General features: G+C 43.1%; 1 long non-coding RNA gene across 1 annotated transcript in view; it reads right to left on the bottom strand.

Annotated features, from left to right (window-relative positions):
* Window positions 1–8,426: 8,426 nt before the first annotated feature.
* LOC132538163 (uncharacterized) overlaps window positions 8,427–15,620 on the bottom strand; it is a 34,601-nt gene continuing 27,407 nt past the window's right edge. Inside the window, exon 3 of the long non-coding RNA XR_009549621.1 lies at window positions 8,427–8,668. This is a non-coding gene — a long non-coding RNA (uncharacterized LOC132538163). The remainder of the gene's footprint in view (window positions 8,669–15,620) is intronic.

Below are 15,620 nucleotides of genomic sequence, written 5' to 3'. Positions count from 1 at the left end.
AGGGGAGACTGAGTGAAAGAGACAGAGAGACACCTGTAGTCCTGCTTCACCACTCATGAAGCTTTCCCCCTCCAAGTGGGGACCAGGGACTTGAACCCGTGTCCTTGTACACTGTAATATGTGTTATATATTTATTTATTTTAGATTTTAAAATATTTATTTCCTTTTTGTTGCCCTTGTTTTATTGTTGTAGTCATTGTTGTTGTTATTGATATCGTTGTTATTGGATAGCACAGAGAGAAATGGAGAGAGGAGGGGAAGACAGAGTGGGGGAGAGAAAGATAGACACCTGCAGACCTGCTTCACCGCTTGTGAAGCGACTCCTTTGCAGGTGGGGAGCCGGGGGCTCGAACCAGGATCCTTTCGCCGGTCCTTGCGCTTTGCGCCACATGCGCTTAACCCACTGCGCCACCGCCCGACCCCCAACAGTACACTTCTTAACAACTTCTGGGTCAAAGAGAAAATAAAGGAAGAAATCAAAATGTTTCGAGAGTTCAATGAAAATGAAGACACAAGCTATCAAAATATTTGGGACACAGCTAAGGCAGTCCTAAGAGGGAAGTTCATAGCTATACAAGCACACATTAGGAAACAAGAAAAAGCACAAATAAACAGCCTGATTGCACATCTTAAAGACCTAGAAGAAGAAGAACAAAGGAACCCTAAAGCAACCAGAAAGACGGAAATCACTAAAGTTAGGGCAGAAATAAATAACATTGAGAATAAGAAAACCATACAAAAGACCAATGAAAGTAAATGTTGGTTCTTTGAAAGAGTGAACAAAATCAACAAACCTTTAGCCAGACTCACAAAACAAAAAAGGGAGAAGACCCATATAAATCGGATACTAAATGAAAAAGGAGTTATCACAACAGACACTGCAGAAATTCAACATATCATGTGAGGCTTCTATGAACAACTATATATGCCACCAAGCTAGAGAACCTGGAAGAAATGGACGATTTCCTAGATACCTACCAACTTCTAAAACTAAGTAAAGAGGAAGTAGATAACATGAACAGGCCCATCACAACTAATGAAATTGAAACAGTTATCAAAAATCTCCCCCCCCAAAAAAAAGTCCTGGACCAGATGGTTTTACAAATAAATTCTACAAAACCTTCAAAGAAGAACTAATACCTCTACTTTTAAAAGTCTTCCAGAAGATTGAAGACACTGGAATACTCCCTCCCAGCTTCTATGAAGCCAACGTCACTCTGATACCAAAAGCAGACAGGGACAAAACCAAAAAACAAAGCTACAGACTAATATCTCTGATGAACATAGATGCGAAAATATTGAACAAAATTCTAGCCAACCGGATACAGCAGTATATCAAAAAGATTGTTCCTCATGACCAAGTGGGGTTTATCCCAGGCATGCAAGGTTGGTTTAATATACGTAAATCAATCAATGTGATCCACCACATCAACAAAAGCAAGACCAAAAACCACATGGTCATATCAATAGATGCAGAGTAAGCCTTTGACAAAATACAACATCCCTTTATGATCAAAACACTACAAAAAATAGGAATAGATGGAAAATTCCTGAAGATAGTGGAGTCTATATATAGCAAACCTACAGCCAGCATCATACTCAAAGGGGCAGTTCGGGTCGTCTCTGGCTCCCCAGCGATGGAACATAGCGGCACACCAGCCATGGCCTGTTCGATAGCTATTGAGGAGGGCCCAATCATAACATGCTAGGTCAAAGCCGGGTTGACGCTTGCAGGGGTCTGTGATGAGGTGTTTGTTCTTTACCTCAGCTGACTGCCAATTCTTTTTCCAAGAGTCTGGAACAGAGAAGTTCAGTGTAGGCATAGGGGACCAGATTGGGTGATGAGACGTCAAGCATTGGACAGGGTGGGTGAAGATATCCGTGTATATTGGCAGGTCACGTCAAGCGTAGACGTGGGAAATGATGTGTTTCTTGTAGGCAAATGACATCTGCCTGATACTGTATCGCCAATTGACCAATAAGAACGCGTTTGGCAAAGGACAGCCCCTCAACATTAAGTTGGAGGACTCGAAGAGCAGGACCAACAGCTTGAAAGCTGTCAGGAGCTGCTTGTTGTTGGCTTTGAAAGTGACTGGGATCCATGTGCATTCAGTCGGCTAGGAAGGATTGTCAGTTTCCCCAATGAATGGGTACTCACGGGATGCACCATGGGAAGGTCGATCCAATGCATCCCACATCTTCAATGAAACGAATCCAATTACAAAGAAGACTAAGGCAAGTATATACCTATGGGACTACATCAAATTTAAAAGCTTCTGTACAGCAAAAGAAACCACTACCCAAACCAAGAGACCCCTCACAGAATGGGAGAAGATCTTTACATGCCATACATCAGACAAGAGGTTAATAACCAACATATATAAAGAGTTTGCCAAACTCAACAACAATACAACAAATAACCCCATCCAAAAATGGGGGGAGGACTTGGACAGAATATTCACCACAGAAGAGATCCAAAAGGCTGAGAAACACATGAAAAAATGCTCCAAGTCTCTGATTGTCAGAGAAATGCAAATCAAGACAACAATGAGATATCACTTCACTCCTGTGAGAATGTCATACATCAGAAAAGGTAACAGCAGCAAATGCTGGAGAGGGTGTGGGGTCAAAGGAACCCTCTTGCACTGCTGGTGGGAATGTCAATTGGTCCAACCTCTGTGGAGAACAGTCTGGAGAACTCTCAGAAGGCTAGAAATGGACCTACCCTATGACCCTGCAATTCCTCTCCTGGGGATAGATCCTAAGGAACCCAACACATCCATCCAAAAAGATCTGTGTACACATATGTTCTTGGCAGCACAATTTGTAATAGCCAAAACCTGGAAGCAACCCAGGTGTCCAACAACAGATGAGTGGCTGAGCAAGTTGTGGTATATATACACAATGGAATACTACTCAGCTGTAAAAAATGGTGACTTCACCGTTTTCAGCCAATCTTGGATGGACCTTGAAAAATTCATGTTAAGTGAAATAAGTCAGAAACAGAAGGATGAATATGGGATGATCTCACTCTCACGCAGAAGTTGAAAAGCAAGAACAGAAAAGAAAACACAAGTAGAACCTGAAATGGAATTGGCATATTGCACCAAAGTAAAAAGACTCTGGGGTGGGTGGGTGGAGAGAATACAGGTCCATGAAGGATGATAGAGGACCTAGTGGGGGTTGTATTGTTATATGGAAAACTGGGGAATGTTATGCTTGTACAAACTATTGTATTTACTGTTGAATGTAAAACATTAATTCCCCAATAAAGAAAAAAAAAGCGCAGGGACCATTTCAAGGATCTGGGTTTGAGTCTCTGGCTCCACACCTGCAGGGGAGTTGCTTCACAAGCAGTGAAGCAGGTCTGCAGGTGTCTATCTTTCTCTCTATCCCCCTCCTCTCTCAATTTCTCTCTGTCCTATCCAATAAAATGGGAAAAAAATGGCCACCAGGAGCAGTATATTTGTAGTGCTAGTACCAAGCCAGCGTGATAACCCTTGGGGGGGGGGGGGGGAAGAAAAAGAAAGAAAGAAACATTCCCATGTCCCCACACCACTATAAGCCAGAGCTTGGGAAGGTAGCATAATGGTTATAGAAAAAGGATCAATCCCCTGTACCACCAAAAACCAGACTTGAGCAATGCATTGTTAAAAATCAAGTAAACAGGGCAGGGGTAGATAGCATAATGGTTATGCAAACAGAATGTCATGCCTGAGGCTTCGAAGTCCTAGGTTCAATCCCCTGCACCACCCTAAACCAGAGCTGATCAGTGCTCTGGTAAAAAAAAAAAAAATCAAGTAAACAAAAAATGAAACAAAAACTTTCCTCTGCAGTAAACTGTCCCTGTAGGGAAGTAGGTACCCCTGGATTCTAAGACTGACCCCTGGGTTTATCTCCCCCCCAAAAAAAATGCCCAACAAGAACAAAAAATAGTTCACAGAGACTTCCTTGTGGTAGCTGGTGATTAAAATGGTTTTGGAGGGAGAGGGAACTGAGAGATAACATGATGGTTATACAAGAGTCATCCATGCCTGAGGCTCTTACATCCCAGGTTCAATGCTGGTACCACTAGAAACCGGAGCTGAGCGGTACTCTGGCAGAAGAAAAAAAAGAATGGTGTGTGCGTGGTGGGGGTGGGGTGGGGTGGGGTAGAGGAAGTGACTTGAGGAAGCTGGGAGCTCATGCACAGGGCCAAGCCTTGCTGTTTAGAAGGTTCTGAGTTTGAGTTCAGCACCATGATGGTATTGAGGGAACTCTCTGGATAGCGAAGGATGAAAAACTTGGCAGGAAAAGATCACTTCATGTTGGCATCTCAATCGCACGAGGTTCTGGGTTCACCCTCCAGTACAGAAAAAAATAAATAAGCAAACACATGAACAAACATAATGGGTTAAGATTTTCAGTGAAACTGATAATATAAAACACATAGAACTGGGGTGTGTGTGTGTGTGTGGTGGGGGCAATAGGTATTTCCTACTTCTTTCTGACTGCCAATGTCCTTAAGGTGCCGCCAAGAAACAGAAAGAAACAGAAAAACATTAAGCACAGCACAGAGAAACACTCATGTAATTTTTTTTTTCTGGTCCTTGTTGGAGATGTCTCTTTCTGAACTTGTTTGTTTGTTGAGATAGGAAGAGAAAACACAGCACTGAAAGCTCCTCCCAGTAATGTAATGCTCCCATGTAATTTATCAGGGGCTGAAAGCTGCATAGGCACATGTCAAGTTGGGTACCTTACCAGGTCAGCTACCTTGCCAGCCCCAGAAATACTGTTAGGGGGAGTCAAGCGGTGGGGGAGTCTGGTCTTAGCGCAGCGGGTTAAGCGCACGTGGTGCATAGCACAGGGGACTGGTTAGGGTCCTGGGTTTGAGCCCCTGCTCCCCACCTGCAGGGGAGTCGCTTCACAGGTGGTGAAGCAGGTCTGCAGGTGTCTCTCTCCCTCTCTATCTCTCCCTTCTCTCAATTTCTGTCTCTATCCAATAACAAATAAATAAATAATAAAAAAAGAAAAGAAAAATACTGTTAGGGAAATTTTAGAATGGGGAGGAGAGGCTGGTACCCTGGCTTCAGCCACATGAACACTGGAACTTGTGTGCCAAGTGAATCCACTGGGAGAGCTTCCTTTTGTCTTTAGTGTCTTGTTTATTTATTTATTTATTGGACAGAAACAGAGAAATCATGGTCTGGGAGGTGGCACAGTGGATAAAGCATTAGACTCTCATTCCCAGAGGCACGTGTATAAGACTGATGTCTGGTTCTTTCTCTCTCCTATCTTTTTCATTAATAAATAAACAAAATCTTTAAAGAGAGAGAAAAAAGAGAAATTGAGAGGGAAGGGGAGACTGAGTGAAAGAGACAGAGAGACACCTGTAGTCCTGCTTCACCACTCATGAAGCTTTCCCCCTCCAAGTGGGGACCAGGGACTTGAACCCGTGTCCTTGTACACTGTAATATGTGTTATATATTTATTTATTTTAGATTTTAAAATATTTATTTCCTTTTTGTTGCCCTTGTTTTATTGTTGTAGTCATTGTTGTTGTTATTGATATCGTTGTTATTGGATAGCACAGAGAGAAATGGAGAGAGGAGGGGAAATAGGGGGAGAGAAAGACAGACACCTGCAGACCTGCTTCACCGCTTGTGAAGCGACTCCTTTGCAGGTGGGGAGCCGGGGGCTCGAACCAGGATCCTTATGCCGGTCCTCGTCTCTTTGTGCCACATGCTCTTAACCCGCTGCGCTACAGCCCGACTGCCTGTAATGTGTTTTTAACCAGGTGTGCCACCACCTGGTCCCCATCTTTGGTTTAAGTATAGAAGAGAAGGGACATGGGAGTCGGGCAGTAGCGCAGTGGGTTAAGCGCACGTGGCTTGAAGCACAAGGACCGGCGTAAGGATCCCTGTTGGACCCCCCAGTTCCCCACCTGCCGGGGAGTCGCTTGACAAGCGGTGAAGCAGGTCTGCAAGTGTCTTTCTCTCCCCCTCTCTCCCTTCCCCTCCACTCTCCATTTCTCTCTGTCCTATCCAACAACGACGACAATAATAACTACAACAACAACAACAACAAAAACACAAGGGCAACAAAAGAGAAAATACATTTTAAAAAATTAAAAAAAAGAAAAAGAGGGGAGTCCTATCCAACAAAGATGGCATCAATAGCTACAACAATAAAACAACAAGGGCAACAAAAGAGAATAAATAAATATTTAAAAAAATAACTAAACTATTAAAAATTTTGGCTTGTAAAGCTGAGTAGTGGCGCACCACTACTCAGGTTGAACATATGTGTTCAATGTACAAGGACTGGGATTCGAACCCCCAGGGGGAAAGCTTTGTGAGTGGTGAACCAGTGCTGCAAGTGTCTCTCTCCCTCTCTATCTCCTCCTCCCCTTGTGATTTCTGGCTGTCCTGAACCGGGACCCTTACACCGGCCCTTGTGCTTTGCACCACCTGCACTTAACCCACTGTGCTACTGCCGCCTGACTCCCTGGTCTTCTTATTTTCATCAAGTAAGCAAGCAAACAATGTTGGTGAGGTTGTATTTTCTATTTTAATTCTGCCATTTGTAAAATTAAATTTCAGTCTTGTCTGTCAGTTTCAAGATAGCAATTCTTAGTTACCACAGAATTTGCTTGTTTATATATTCCTTGAGGTGAAAGCTCAATGTCCTGACATTTTTCTGTTCTGAGTCCTGCCTACCCCCCATGTTTCACCAATGCAGGTGGACTTGTTCTGATAGAAATAGAAAGACAGGTCAGGAGAGGTAGTATAATGATTATGCAAAAATGACTTTCATGCCTGAGGCTCTAAAGTCCCAGATTTAGTCAGGCGGTAGTGCAGAGGGTTAAGCACACATGGTGCGAAGCACACGGACCTGCATAAGGATCCCGGTTAGAGCCCCTGGCTCCCCACCTGCAGGGGAGTCGCCTGTCTGCAGGTGTCTTTCTCTCCCCCCTCTGTCTTCCCCTCTTCTCTCCATTTCTCTCTGTCCTATCTAACAAGGACATCAATAACAACAACAACAATAAGAACTACAATAACAAAAAAGGGCAACAAAAAGGAATATAAAGTCCCAGATTTGATCAAGGTACCATCATAAGCTAGAGCTGAGCAGAGCTCTGAAGAGAAGAATGAAAGAGAGACAGAGACAGAGGGAGAGAGGGAATGTCACTGCAACACTGACCTTTTGTCCAGTGTCATAAGGGACTCAAACCTGGGTCAAGCAGGCACACTATCACACACACAGGTGAACTATCTTGCTTTTATTTCTTTTTTTTTTTTTCTCTTCAGTCCAACTGGAAGAAATCTCACTTTTCATTTCTCTCTTTTAAATATTTTATTTTTTTATTAAAACATTTATTTTAAATTTGATAGGGTAGAGAGAAATTGAGAGAGGAAGGGGAGACAGGGAGACTAGACAGACACTTGCAGCACTGCTTCAACATTTGCTCCGCCCCAGCTTGTGGGGACTGGGGGCTTGAACCTGGGTCTTTGCTCCTGGTAATGTGTGTGTTCACCCAGGTGTGTCACTGCCCAGTCCCTAAAGATTTTGTTTATTTTCTTTCTTTCTTTCTTTCTTTCTTTCTTTCTTTCTTTCTTCTCTTCTTCCTTCCTTCCTTCCTTCCTTCCTTCCTCTCTTCTTCTCCTTCTTCTTTTTTAAAATATTTATTTATTTATTCCCTTTTTTATTATTGAAGAAAGGAGACATTAACAAAACCATTGAATAAGAGGGGTACAATTCCGCACAATTCCCATAACCCGATCTCCATATCCCATCCCCTCCCCAGATAGCCTTCCCATTCTCTATCTCTTTCTGGGAGTATGGATCCAGGGTCGTTGTGGGTTGCAGAGTGTGGAAGGTCTGGCTTCTGTAATTGCATTTATTCCCTTTTGTTGCCCTACTTGTTTTATTGTTGTAGTTATTATTGTTGTTGATGTCATCGATGTTGGATAGGACAGACAGAAATGAAGAAAGGAGGGGGAAGACAGAAAGGGGGAGAGAAAGACAGACACCTGCACACCTGCTTCACCGCCTGTGAAGTGACTCCCCTGCAGGTGGGGAGCTGGGGGTTCGAACCGGAATTCTTATGCTGGTCCTTGCATTTTGTGCCACCTGTGCTTAACCCGTTGCGCTACCGCCCGACTCCCTTTATTTATTTATTTATTATTATTTTTTTTACCAGAGCATTGCCTAGCTCTGGCTAATGGTGGTGTGGGGGAATTGAACCTGGGACATTGGAGTCTCAGGTATAGAAGTCTCTTGGCATAATCATTATGCTATCTACCCCCAAGATTCTATTTATTAACACAAGACTAAGAGGGGAAGAGAACAGGAGTGTTGTGGAATGAATGGCAAGAGTTGAACTTGGGATCTCAAATTCAACATCCTACTCACTGCACCACCTCCCGGGCTCCACTTCTCAGTACTTGATGCCATTTTTATTTTATTCCTCCCAGGCTAGCCCATACTTGAAGACTTCTCAAAGCCTTGCCTTTTTCAGACCTTTCATCCCAAACAAAGATGGATCACCAGTGGGAGAATCATGATGTCATCTCCTGCTGTAAGGTTAGAGTTGTCTTGGCCAGGATATTCAATCAAGCAATAATCCAGGAGTGTTGCTGCTGAGACTTTTGTAGGTGGGATGGGATTAATTTTTACAGTCAGTTCCCTGTAAATAAAGCATATTATCCTCAGTTATTACTATTAATTGGATGATTATCCTCCTCCATTCACCTGGATGACCTAAAGAGCAAACAGCCAGAGGCAGAAATTCCACTTCTTGGGCAGATTACAGACTTGTCTCACCAGCCCCCAGACTTGCTTAAGGTAACAACCCCTTGCGATATGTAATCAAATAACCTAAACTTTCATGCTTCCCTTTTCCTTCTCCTAAAATTGGGACCTACTACTTAGTCTAGGGCTAAGACAGCAAAGAAATCGGGGCTGGGGTCTGAGCCTGAAGGATAGTTCACCTGGGGGACAGGTAGTGCTGCACCTGATTATGTTAACATGTTACCATACTCAAGGACCCGGGTTCAAGCCCCCTGTCCCCACCTGCAGGGGGAAAGCTTCCCGAGTAGTGGAGAAGTGCTGCAGGTAGTTCTCTGTTTCTATCTCTATCTCCCTTCCCTCTCAAATTCTCTCTGTCCTATCAAATAAATAAATAAAACTTAAAAACGGCAGTTGGCGGGGGAGAGAGGGTCCCGGGAGGCGGCACAGTGAGTAAAGCATTGGATTCTCAAGCATGTGATCCTGAGTTCAATCCTCGGTAGCACATGTATCAGAGTGATGTCTGGTTCTTTTTCTCTCTCCTCCTATCTTTCTCATTAATAAATAAACAAAATCTTAAAAAGCAACAAATAAACAAAAGACACACAAAAAATATACTATTCAACTGAGCTACTTTGGTGGTCCACCATCCCCTTTCTTCTTATTTTTTTTTTTTAAAGATTTTATTTATTTATGAAAAAGATAGGAGAGAGAAAGAAGCAGACATCACTCTGGCACATGTGTTGCCAGGGATTGAACTTGGGACCTCATGCTTGAGAGTCCAAAGTTTTATCACTGTGCCACCTCCCGGACCACAACCATCCCCTTTCTGAAGCTTGCTTCACAGTCTGTACTGACCAGCCCAGACCAACTTCCCAACATACAACTATCCTCCTCTTGCTAATAATGTCTTTTTTCTCTTCTTTTTTTGTCGGGTTGCATCGTGGGGGAGAGAGAAGAGACCAGGAACTTGTGGCAGAGCGGGAATCCAAATCTTTATTCACACAGACACCCCAGAATTGGGTGTGAGCACAGTGGTTCAGGCCATGTGGAGCTAGCAAAATGGCCACCTTTCACTATGCCCATCAGCCCTTCTCTGGGTCAGGTTGCAGAAGAGAAAAGAGCAAAGAGAGTGAAAGCTTCTACAGGAGAGGCTTTTATGGGAGAATTCTGGAAGTGGCAAGTCAGGATGGGATTGGCTAGGAAAGGGGGTGGAGAGAGGCAAAAGGCATGTTAGGAAGGTGGAAGTGTCCTTAGCAACTGTTGCAATGGTTTTAACTGAATTAGCAATACCCTGAGGGGATAACGTGGTGGTGGGGATCTTTCAGGCAAACAATGATTATGTAAGCAGAGCAGGGGGGCTGGCTTTAAGGCCCAACATTTTTTCTTTTTTTTCAGACAGACAAGAATTGAGAGGGAAAACGATAGATACCTGTTGCACGGCTCAAAGGATCACAAAGTTGTTCCCACTACAGATAGGGATGGGAACGTGAATGTGGGTCCTGGAGTATGTAACATGTGCACTCCAGCAAGTGTGCCAATGCCTGACTTCTTGCTAATTAGGTCTTCGAAAAATGGCTTTGTTTGTTTGTTTGTTTGTTTATGAGAGTAGAGTATGAAAGACTGAGTGAGAAGCCTGCAGCCCTGCTTCACTATTCCCAAAGTTTTCCCCCTGTAGGTGGGGACTGGGGGGCTCAAACCTGGGTCCTTGTGCACTGTAACATGTGTGCTCAACCAGGTGCACCACTACCCAGGCCCCCTTATCTCTCCCTTTCTATCTCCCTCTTCCTTCTCAATTTCTGTCTCTACCCATAAATAATTTTTTTTACATTTTTTTTATTTTTTAAAGATCTTTTTTAAAAAAATATCTATTTTATTTATTTATTCCCTTTTGTTGCCCTTGTTGTTTTATTGTTGTAGTTATTATTGTTGTTGTCATTGTTGGATAGGACAGAGAGAAATGGAGAGAGGAGGGGAAGACAGAGAGGAGGAGAGAAAGATAGACACCTGCAGACCTGCTTCACCGCTTGTGAAGCGACTCCCCTGCAGGTGGGGAGCCAGGGTTTGAACCGGGATCCTTATGCCGGTCCTTGTGCTTTGTGCCACCTGTGCTTAGCCCGCTGCACTACAGCCCGACTCCCAATAATTTTTTTTTTTTAAAGGGTGAATGAGCTCAAGCAGTGGCACATCTGCTGGAGTGCACCTGTCACTGTGCACAAGGACTGGGGTTTATGCCCCAGGTTCCCATCTGCATGGGGAGAAGCTTAATGAGTAGTGAAACAGTGCTGCTGGTGTCTCTCTTTCACCCTTTTTCTTTTTTAATGTTTTTTTTTCTCTTCTTTTGCCATTTTTCCCCTTTTGTTGCTCTTGTTTATTGTTGTTGTTATTATTGTTGTCATTATTGCTGTCGTTGTTGGATAGGACAGAGAGAAATCGAAAGAGGAGAGGAAGACAGAGAGAGGGAGAGACAGAAAGACACCTGCAGACCTGCTTCACTGCTTGTGAAGTGACCCCCCTGGAGGTGGGGAGCTGGGGGCTCAAACTGAGATCCTTTCGTTGGTCCTTGCGCTTTGTGCCCCGTGCACTTAACCTGCTGCACTACCGCCGGGCCCCCTCTTTCTTTCTTTATGCCTCTCTTTCTCCCTCTTTCTCTTTTAATTGTATTACTTACTATTGGATAAAGATAGAGATAAATAGAGGGAAAGGGAGACAGGGAGAGAAAGAGACAGAGAGACACCTGCAGCCCTGTTTCACCCCTCACTAATGAGAGAGATGGGAGAGAGAGAAAGAGAGAGAGAGATAAACATAGAGAAGGAGAGGAGTGGGGAGGGAGAGAGAGTCAACACCAGTGCTCTTGACACATGAGCTGCTGGGTACTGAATTTACGCCTCGAGTTTGAGATGCCAAGGCTTTAACCTCATGGACCACTTTTTTTTTTTTTATTTTTATACATATATTTTTTTACCAGAGCACTTCTCAGCTCTGGCTTATGGTGCTATGGGGGATTAAACCTGGGACTTTGGAGCCTCAGGCATGAGACTGTCTTTGCATAATCCCTGCCCTTTTAAAGATTTTTTTTTTAAAGACTTTATTTACTAATAAGAAAGATCAGAGGAAAGGGAGAAAGAACCAGACATCAGTCTGGTATATGAGCTGCCAGGAATTGAAGTTGGAACCTCATGTTTGAGAGTCCAGTTTCTTATCCACTGCACCATCTCCCGGACCACTAAACCATATTTTTAGTTGAAAAATATGATAAGTAAGTAAAGAAATAAGACTGTATCTATCTGGGCACATAGTCACCATTTAAAAAATTATATTTTTATTTATTTATTATTGGATAGAGACAGAGAAGTTGAGAGGGGAGGAAGAGGTAAAGATGGAGATAGATAGATAGACAGATAGATAGACACCTGCAGCTCTGCTTCGACACTCATGAAGCTTTCCTCTTGCTGGTAGGGACCAGGTGCTTGAACCTGTGTGTGCCTAACCAGGTGCACTACTGCCTGGCCTCCTTAGTCACCCTTTCAAAGTCATTCCATAGTTGACCCAATCTTCAGATTCCTTGAAATTGGGCCTAGGAGATAGTTTAATGGTACCATGCATGTGTAAGGTCCTGAGTTAATTTCCAATGCTGTAAATAAATAAATAAACAAACAAACAAATAGGAACAAGTTTGAGAAGATACATAGTGGTTATGCAAAAGTCTTTCATGCCTGAGCCTCTGTGGTTCCAGATTTAATCCCCAGCACCGCCATGAATCAGAGCTGAGCAGCACTCTGGTTTAAAAGAGAGAGAGAGATGCATTCTAGAGAGTTCTTTTCTGTTTGTTTTATTCCCCCAGAACCCTGCTCATTCCTGGTTTACGGTAGTGCAGGGATAGAACCTGGGACTTCAGAGCCTCAGGCATAAAAGCTTCTTGCATAACCACCTGACCTCCCCTCCGGGAAGTTTTTATGCTAGCTTTGATCAGCAGCTGGAAGTCCTAGGGAAATGCAACACTTTAAAGGCTACAGAAAAAGCCTAGTAAAGGGGGTGGGGTAGGGAATGTAGCAAGACCTATCGGTTCACATACTTTTCAGCATCCCTGTCTTCAGAGATAAGACTCCTTTCCTCAAGGACTCTAGAGGCTGCCTCTCACAGGGAAGTTTTATGTCCTATTTCAGAGGAGAGGGGGAAGGAAGTTTGATGTCTACAAGCTCTAGAGAGCTAATAAGAGAAAAAGTAAAGAGAAGCTTATTGTGTACCTCCTGGATACTGGGAGAGACCTAGGCAAATAGACATTCATTTCACGGTTTCAGAAACAGATCAGCGAAGACAGAAAGGACCCTGGGAAGGAGAGGGAAGGTCAGTTAGGCTATCAGGGGAGGCTCAGTAAAGCCTTCAGTAAAGTATGCAGATTTATGTTTGGTATTCTCCATTGAAAAGATAAGGAGAGTAAGTTTCTCATGGTGCTGCTCTAAGGGGGAGGTTTACATGCTACATGTCCCTTCCTTCCTTCCTTCCTTCCACCCTTCCTTTCTCTCTCTTTACAATTTTTTTCATTTGCATTATCTCTTTCCTCCAAGTTGTGTTGTTGTTTCTTTTTTTAAATTTTAGTTATTTAATAATGAGAAACGTAGGAGGAGAGAGAAAGAGCCAGACATCACTCTGGTACATGTGCTGCCAGGGATTGAACTCAAGACCTCATGCTTGAGAGTCCGATGCTTTATCCACTGCACCATCTCCCGGCCCACACTCTCTCTCTTTTTTACCAGAGCAGTGCTCAGCTCTGGTTTATGGTGGTGCAGGGGATTGAACCTGGGATTTTGGAGCTTCGGGCAGGAGAGTCTCTTTGTATAACCATTATGCTATCTACCTTCACCCTGTATTAGTTTTCTATAGATGTTTGATATCAATCGCTTATCACATGTATGATGTGCAACTATTTTCTCCAATTACTGGGTTGCCTGGATACCCACATGTAGTTTTCTTTCTATGTTTAGAAGAAGCTTTTTAATTTACAGTCCCATTTATTTAATCTTGTTTTCATTTTACATGCCTTTGGGGGCTGAGCCTCCAAATATACCCTTGATGTTTATGTCCTCCAGTGTTTTACTGATTTTTTTTCTATGTATTTTATAGTTTTATGTCTATTATCCTGGGCATTGACACATCTGAGCTAATTTTGTTGCATGAATGGCATTAAATGGTGATCTCGTTCCATTGTTCTACATGTGGCCTTTCAGTTTTCCCAGCACCATTTGTTGAAAATAACTTCTTTCCTCTATTGAGTGCTTTGGGTCTCTTTGCATTATATTAGGTGGTTGTATACATGTGGGTTTATTTCTGGGCTCTTGATTCTGTTCTATTGGTGCAAATGTCTATTTTTTATCCTAGTACCACACTGTTTTAACTACTATTGCTTCGTAGTTGTTGGTATGCTTCTAAAAACCCCTTCTGTTTCATTTGGTTTAATCCCCCCTGCATTCTATTTACATAACACTGTATTCTATTTACATAACCTCTGTTAACAAGCACCACCCTCCCTCCAGGGCATTGGTGGTTCAGTGGTAGAATTCTTGCCTGCTCCGCCCCCTCTCCTTGTCATACCCTGATTTTCACCAGTCACTTTTCTCTCCACCCTCTCTGCATCGCATCCTGTTCCCACCCTACTGGGCTAGTATATTTATAAGGACAAGATTGTTTGTAGTAGTTTAGTTTAGCTTAGCTTGGTATAGATTGCGCTGCATCCTGCATGAATAAAGAGATGCTGCGTACAGCTCAACCATGAGTCCCTGGTCATCTGTTACCCGCCCATGAAGCCAGCCCGGCGAAAACAACAAGTAGTATAATCTGAAATTGGGGAGCTTGAGATGTTTATTTTTCCTCTCTCCAATTTCTGTAGCTATAACATATGTCCCAGAGTGATCTGATTTTCTCCTTTTTAAAAAAAAAATTTTTTTTTAAATCTTTATTCTATTTATTAGATAGAGACAGCCAGAAACTGAGAGGAGAGGAGAAGATTAAGAGGGAGACAGAGAGACACCTGCAATACTGCTTCACCACTTGTGAAGCTTCCCTCCTGCTGGAGGGGACTGGGAGCTTGAACCTGGATCCTTGTAAATTAGAACATATGCACTTAGCCACTTGTCCCGCCCCATTTTCTCCTTTTTTTTCTCTCATGGTCTGGTTCTCTTTCTCTCTCATATAACTAAATAAATAAGGTTGGGGAGAAAGCATAGTACTTATGCAAGAAGACTTTTATGCTTACAGAACCCTGTTGGTATGCATGAGACCCTTTCTGTTTCATTTGGTTTAAATCCCCCCTGCTTACTATTTACATAACCACTTCATTCTATTTACATAACCACTGTTAACAAGTTCCACCCTCCCTCCAGGGCATTTGTGGTTTAGTGATAGGATTCTTGCCTGCTCTGCCCCCTCTTTGTCACACTCTGATTTCCACCAGTCACTTTTCTCTCCACCCACTCTATGTCACATCTGTTTCCACCCTGCTTGGCAAGTATATATAAAGACAGCATTGTGAGTTTTACAGTACCTTGAGTTTAGCTTAGCTCATCTTAGATTGTGCTGCATCCTGCATAAATAAAGAGATACTGCCTACAGCTCAACCATGAGTCCCTGGTCGTCTGTTACCCGCCCGTGAAGCCAGCCCGGCAAAAACAACCTAACCCATCGAAAACAACAGAACCCATGTCCCAGGTTCAATTCCTCTCATTACCTTAAGCCAGAGCTAAACAGTGTTCTGGTTTTAAAAAAAGTGATTCATACTAAAACAAAATATTTATGAATGAAGAGAAAACTGAGACAAAACAGAACATCACTCTGGAATTTGCTGTGCCAGGGAA

Source organism: Erinaceus europaeus, chromosome 4, assembly GCF_950295315.1.
Source record: "Erinaceus europaeus chromosome 4, mEriEur2.1, whole genome shotgun sequence".
NCBI classification, from domain to species: Eukaryota; Metazoa; Chordata; class Mammalia; order Eulipotyphla; family Erinaceidae; genus Erinaceus; species Erinaceus europaeus.
Note: the sequence above shows the minus strand (reverse complement) of the source record. Positions and strands in the feature narration are given on the sequence as shown.